Genomic DNA, 7,500 nt, shown 5'->3' with positions numbered 1-7,500 from the left:
TACTAAAATATAGGCTTCACTTTTGAAAACCACTAAAATTATGTATTCTTAAACGTATCAACAAAAAAAAACCAAAAGCACCACTTTTTTTATGAGATACTTTTTGGAAAACTTTTATGATTGTAAACTCTTCACTTTGAAACAATTCTAAACTCAAAACAAGTTAGTATTACACCTAAAAGCGAGAAATGTACTGTAAGTACAAGGTTAATGGACCCAATCTTATGAAATGATTTTTTACAAAAAGAAGTGCCACATTTAGTAAGTTACTATGTATGAAATTTTAAACTTACCTTTTTATGCTAGAACTATAAATGCAAGTCTATAAAGTCATCATTCCTATGATAAATAGCAATAACTTGGAAGGTATATGATAGACAACCCCCCCCCCCAACAAATGAAAGACCTCCAACCCCCCCACCACACACACACACTCACTCGACACACTTGTTCACTCACTCGCTCACTTGTTTGCTCGACACTTACTCAAGACACTAGTACCCTTTATGAGAATAATAAAGGACTCTATCCAACCTCATAAGTGTAACTCATAAGAGAAAAAAAAAGGGACTACTAATGGACTTTGTCCAACCTCGCCCCCAATTGGCTATTTTTTGGGGTTTTTTTCGCAAAGAAAAAAAATCACCTTGCATCTTAAAACATTCGCCCAAATTCTGGCCGTTTGGAAGGGTTTTATAAAATATTCACCCAATTTTGGACATTTAAGGGCATTTTTTAAAAACATTCGCCCCATTTTCTATAATTTTAGATTTATATAGGAGGAATAATCTCCAACCCACCTACACTTATATGTTCATATGGAGGAATCTTATTTTTTACCCTCGCAACCCAATTCCTAAACATAGCATGGACATGAAGCAAGTTTTTATTGAGAGAGGGAGAGAGACGAGACAAGAGACACCACATATGCTCCACAAGAATGAATCATATTAGTCACAAGTCATATATATATAGGCAAGACCTAGAGTGAGCTAGGGATAGCTATATACAGCTCCAATAGTTTTTGATATAGCTAATTTTTTAAATCATTCTCTCTCTCTCTCTCTCTCTACCCCCATATATCATTCCTATGTGAATTTAGCAAGAGCTTGGAAGCTATATAGTAGACAACCGTCCCCCCAAACACACAAATCACCCCGCACACCCCCTTCCCCCCTGTAAACACCCACACACATACACATGTGCACGTGTATGCATATATGTGCACGCTCATGCTAGCGTGCTTGATCACCCATTCCCTTGCTCACTTTATGAAAATAATTCAAGAACTTTGTAGAAGCTTATAAGTTTGATGCCCTTCCTAAAAAGGGAATGGGCATGAAGCGACCTTCTCAAAGGGATCTTTTGATACTGGTAATTTTCTTAGCCATTCTCTCTCTCTCTCTCTGTCTCTCTCTCTCTCTCTCTTACACACACACACACACACACACACACACACACATTTTTTTGTATGAGTAACTAACATTTTTTGGGTAAATTAATCATTCCTTTTATGGTTGTTTCTTGCATTCATTACTACATAATCCACTTAATTGAATTATTAATTATAGATTCCTTTGAACGAACATCTAATTCAAAGATGTTAGTTCAAGAGAATGTATACATTTCTTAATTGAATTATTAATTATATAATCCTTTGAACTAACACCTAGTTCAATTATGTTTCTACTACCTTGGCATTATTTTTAAAGTGTTTATATGGTAGTGATGTGTGTACATAGGCTAATAATGGGTCAAGGTACTTTTTCTCAATTTAAGAGGTTTTTCCTCCCGAGCATATGTACACACTCTTATGAGTGTGTGTATGTGACCTTATCATGTCACTTCACTTGTGTTTTAATCATTCTTATCAATCTACTTTGAGTGTTGTGCTTCTCTCTATCTCTCCTTGCTTGCTACATCTATAGATTCTCATGTATATATGGCTGAAAGAGGCATAAACGATTAATGCAACATGGTGCCTTACAAACCTTATCAAAATGGTGTGGCAGAAAAGAAGGACATATCTCTCATGGAGATAGCATGTTGCATGGCCAAAGGTTAGGATTCTCCTCATGTTTTTTGTTGGAGGCAATTATGTGTGCCACTTATTATCTTCTAAACAGATGCCCCCCAAGGCTTGTTTTGAATGGCAAGAGACCCTTTATGGCTCATTTTTTATGTTTTTAGTTGTCTTATTATACTCTTGAACCTGAGAAAAATAATGCAATAAGCTAGGTGATAAGGCCATAAAATGCATTTTTATGAAAAATAGATCAAAAAGCAAAGGATATAGGCTCTACCATCTCGCCAAAAGGTAAAGTTTGGTGACTAAATATGTTATCTTTATTTAGAACTCAATTTGGTCCATGATTTTATGCAAGAAAATAGCAAAACGTATACTCATAAAATATCTTTGTACACTCCTACTTTTGTACAATGTCAGGTAGCCATATGTAAAGCAAATGAATGCTTAACAAGGTGTTGAAAATAATTCCATACTAGCTGAAAATTAGCTCACATTTAAGCCTCAAATCAACTTATTGAAGAGGCAATTAAGGACGATCCATACATGCATCCAAGAGTATGCCAAAATGGTTATTCGTGTGCAAACATTGTGTGATAGCAAATTAGCTACTCCTTTGCCTAGCAGGACACATGCAAGTTCTCATTATACATCTTATTTTTGTGGATCATGATCTCATTTCTTGTATATTAAGTGAAGAGAAGCCTATTTACTTTGAGGATACATAGGATACTTATCATTGGATACAAGCCATGTAGGATGAGTATGACTCAATCATAAAAAATGACACTTGGTATTTAGCATGTAGAAAATCCATTGGTATAGTAAGTTTATAAGCTTAAGAGTAAAGTTGAAGTGTTGTGACTGCTAAAAGACAAGGGTGCTTGTTTTGAAAAGGGTTATGCCCAAGACAAGGACATAGATTATGATGAGACATTTGCTCCCAAGTATTGTATGACTACAATTAGGTGTATTATTACATTGGTAGCACATCATGGTTAGAATGTACACTAGTTGGATATCAAGACTTCCTTCTTGAATGATGCTCTTTATAAGGAGACTAATGTTTCCCAACCTCATGGGTTTTTTGAGAAGGTAAAAGAGTCTAAAGTATGTAAGATAAGAAAAGCTTTATATGGCCTTAAGTAGGCTCCCAAAGGAAGGTATCAGAAGATAAATATATGTTTGCTTGTAAATGGTTTTTACAATAGTCTAATTGAGAGTACAAAAATTACCCTCTATGTAAAGAGGAGTAAAGATTATTTTTTGGCCATCATTTTATATGTTGATGACATGCTACTCATAGGTCCTAATAAGGAGAAGATTTCAACTCCTTCAAGGTTGAATTACATGTATCATTTTAGAAGACAAAATTGGGCTCATTACATTATTATTTGGCAAAGTGGAGGCCTTGTGAGAGAGTGAAAGTTCCACTAGGGCATGCATAATATGTGGGATGGTTATTACTATTTGTTCTATTTTAGAAAGTTCTAGATGACTTAAAGGAATATTATCGGGTGGGGATTTTCTCCATCCTCGATCCAAACGGAAAATTGCTCTAGTAAACTCACTGAATCTGAAGGGGACCTTCAGAAGAGTATCACCAAGCGAGCCGCCATTATAGTATGGGAAAATAGTGATCCAAGGAGATTCTTTTGTGAAGGTAATACACCTGACAATTGATGGGTGTAGAACCTGCATGCCCTGCTCTGCCTGGAAGCTCTCAAACTTGGCGCTGCCTTCTTCTTTGTAGTGCTTTCCGCAAAAAGTAATGTGCTCTGGAAAAAATGATATACCTCTAACTATATACTCTTTTACTGTGCCAAAAACACCAGAGCCTATTGTTCCTCGCATCTGGCTGGCTGAATGTTGCAGCGACGTCCTAGGCAATGCGCACTCTTTTGGGGAGTGACTTTGCATCTAGCGCCTGTTGGCTATATATAGAATGTCTCTATATATATAGCCCTAGGATCTCCTCTATATATACTCATCTATTGTGTGTATTCTACACACTTTTGGGGATCTTCATCGTGTGCATCTCTCGTCTCCTTCGTCACTTCCAACATGGTATCAGAGCTTGTCGAGCTTACCGTTATTCTAATCCGATTCTACTTCATGAAACTAAGTGCTCCTTTCAAGGAAGATATTCGCTTCTCAAAGTTTATCACATCAAGTATCATCGTTATTCTTCTCAGATTTTACGTCATCAAGCTAAGTGCTACTTTCCCATATGCTTTAAGCTGTGTTTTGTTTTCTAAACCAGAGAGTGTTGCTTGATTGAAAGTTTCACTCGAGGAGATTTTAGATTTTGTTTTATAAAATTAGAAAAGCGAGGTGGTTTGATCAGGTAGTAGCCTTAATACAATCGATTACACGATATGCAAGTAAAAAGCGCAATAGTTGGTTGCTTTGAAGGAGGACACCATAATCTAAAAGCTTTGCTCTATTATATGGCGCAGATGAGAGAGAGTTGAGAGAGATTTTGGTTATGAATAAAAGCTATAGAGAGTGCCTCTGGTTTCAATCGTTTCAGAGTCGGCTATAGAGGATATTGGTAGTAGATTCTGCTTTCATAGGCGCACACTTTCCAGGGCACACACAGAAGCTCGTGCTTTCATGGGTGTGGTTTTTCTACATGTAATTCTGGTCTCTGTAGCGTACTTTTAGCAGCCTATTTTGTCGGCCTAAAGTTGCTTTGCCAACCAAAAATAGCACGCTATATATAGGCGCATAAGAAGGCCTGCTATTTTTGCTATTCCATCATAGTAATTGAACGCTGATGCAATTACCATGGCCTGCTATTGGTACACTATATATAATATTGATTTGCTATATTTTTGCTATGGTGCAAGCTAATTGTGCGAGCCCAACTTCTCACCTATATGGCTATTTTCAATCAGGAGCATGCAGGCGGTTTCATCAGAAATTGACGGGCTGGTTCTTGGCGTGTGTCAGTGTTTTCTTGTTCATGGCATAAATGCTTTTTCAATACTAAGTGTGCATGGCAGTGGCTATTTTAATCAGCTGTAACGGGTGGTTGCAAAATTAAAGTAGAAAACAACCCTATTTTGGTACTGTGGCCCATGGAAATCGACTAGCTTTATTTTGAAATATATATATAGGTTCTATTATACACTAAGAGCTCTGTGCCTGTGTGTATCTATTGTTTAAGGCTTCTTTTGATTAAGGCTACCACTTTTAATTTGCTATCTATTGTTTAAGCAACTACTTAAATCCACTTTGATTTTGAGCAAGGTCGAAGCCGGATTTAGATTTAAATCCACTTTCATTTTGAGCTTGATGAGATACATATTTGTTAGAGTTGTTTGTCCATGATAATCAACATATTTGATTCTTACTTTCATGATGTAAGTTACTAAGTAGAAGAAGATCTTTCGTATCTTATGCAACTCACATTGATCATGACTTATGCCATGGTCTGGTATAACTCTTATGCTACCATGATGTACTTCTACAATAATCTTGATCTTTTTGATTGCTTCATGAGCTAATATGTTGTGATCTTGTTTTAGTGCTAGCTACAGGAATCACATGATTAAGCTTGGACGTTCATAATGTATTTATTGACAATCCAAGGTATTATCACATGATGGTAATTATGTCTTTCTTTTCGATCGACTGATGTTATGTATATGGATTTTGTTCATCCTGCCATGATTTTATTTTGTGATGCTCATTATGATGATTTCTTTATATTCGTTGATGACGTTTCCATGGACTTTATCCATGATGTCATGGTTTTGGCTTGCTATCCTTTTGGTATACGTCTGCTTGATATTACTTACATATCTGATGTTGGATCTTACTTTTTGAATGGTTACTCCTTCTCTAAATATCAATTCGTAGCCCTGTGCATGTGAGCAAAAATCCCGCATACCAAACCAAAGGTGTGCATTAGTTTGTTTGAAATAGGTTGGTTCTAATTTGTGCCCATGAAATGCTTGTGGTAAATTCAATGATCCTGACTTTAGAATCGTTACAGTTACTTGCTCATGGTCATCTCGGTGATGATCTGATAGTTTTAACTCATGATTTAGGAATCGTTATAGTTACTTGCTCGTGGTCATCTCGGTGATGATCTGATTGTTTTATCTCATGACTTCAGAATCGTTACAGTTACTTGGTCATGGTTATCTTGGTGATGATCTCATTATCCTTTTATCTCGGCGGCGATGTTGATCTCTCGTTTGATTGTTCTCACAAGGAAGTTGTGTATTTGTTCTTTCTATGGCTTCGAGGAAGTTTGTCTTGTGTGTAAAGAGGACTTTATTGATGCTTAGCATGCTGTTTACTGACAATTATTATTTTAAGTATGCAAGCCTCGATGATTCTGACAGGTTTGGTGAGTTTGTAATTTTGGTGCCTTGGTATGATGCCATGGTGGTGATGGTTACACATTTTATTGATATATGTATATGTGTTCATTGCATTGATGTAATTCACTCACTACAATCCATGATGCCATGGAGTTGTTTCATGATGATGGTTACATGTTTCGTCAATGATGGTTGACAACGTTTCCATGGATTGTATCCATGATGCCATGGTGTTGTTCCATGATGATGGTTACATGTTTCGTCAATGATGGTTGACTACGTTTCCAATGATGATGGTTACATGTTTCGTCAATGATGGTTGACTACGTTTCCATGGATTGTATCCATGATGCCATGGTGTTGTTCCATGATGATGGTTACATGTTTCGTAGATGATGATTGATTACGTTTCCATGGATTGTATCCATGATGCCATGGTGTTGTTCCATGATGATGATTATATGTTTCGTTGATGTTGGTCATTCCAAGCTATATGTTTTGTTGATGTTGGTCATTCCAAGCTACATTTTTCGTTGATGTTGGTCATTCCAAGCTACATGTTTCGTTGATGTTGGTTCACTTGGCTAATCTATATTGGTTGATTATGTTTCCATGGATTTTATCCATGATGCCATCGTGTTGTTCCATGATGATGGTTACATGTTTCGTCAATGATGGTTGACTACGTTTCCATGGATTGTATCCATGAAGCCATGGTGTTTGGATGCACCGTGCCTTGGCTTTGGCTCATCAGATTGACTAGGTTTATTTAAGTCTATCAATGTCTTTTGTGGTCTACAATGCAACCATGCAGGTCTAAATGGCTATAATGGTGGTCAAGTCTTGGAATTCAATCTATGGCAACTAACAAGAAATTCCGTCGAGCATATTTTCCGAGAGGTTTGATTTCTCGTTCCGTCAGCTTATGAGGTTTATGTTCACGTCATGTCATCTTGACTACATGATAGAGGTTTGATTTCTTGTCCCGTCATCTTACGAGGTTGGTTTACGTTCATGTCATGTCATCCCCTGACTACATGTCAGAGGTTTGATTTCTCTTCCTGTCAGAGGTTTGATTTCTCGTCCTATCAGCTTATGAGCTTTATGTTCACATCATGTCATCCTGGCTACATGCTG

This window comes from Cibotium barometz, chromosome 51 (assembly GCF_041138505.1).
Source record: "Cibotium barometz isolate CiBa-2024 chromosome 51, ASM4113850v1, whole genome shotgun sequence".
Taxonomy (NCBI): Eukaryota; Viridiplantae; Streptophyta; class Polypodiopsida; order Cyatheales; family Cibotiaceae; genus Cibotium; species Cibotium barometz.
Note: the sequence above shows the minus strand (reverse complement) of the source record.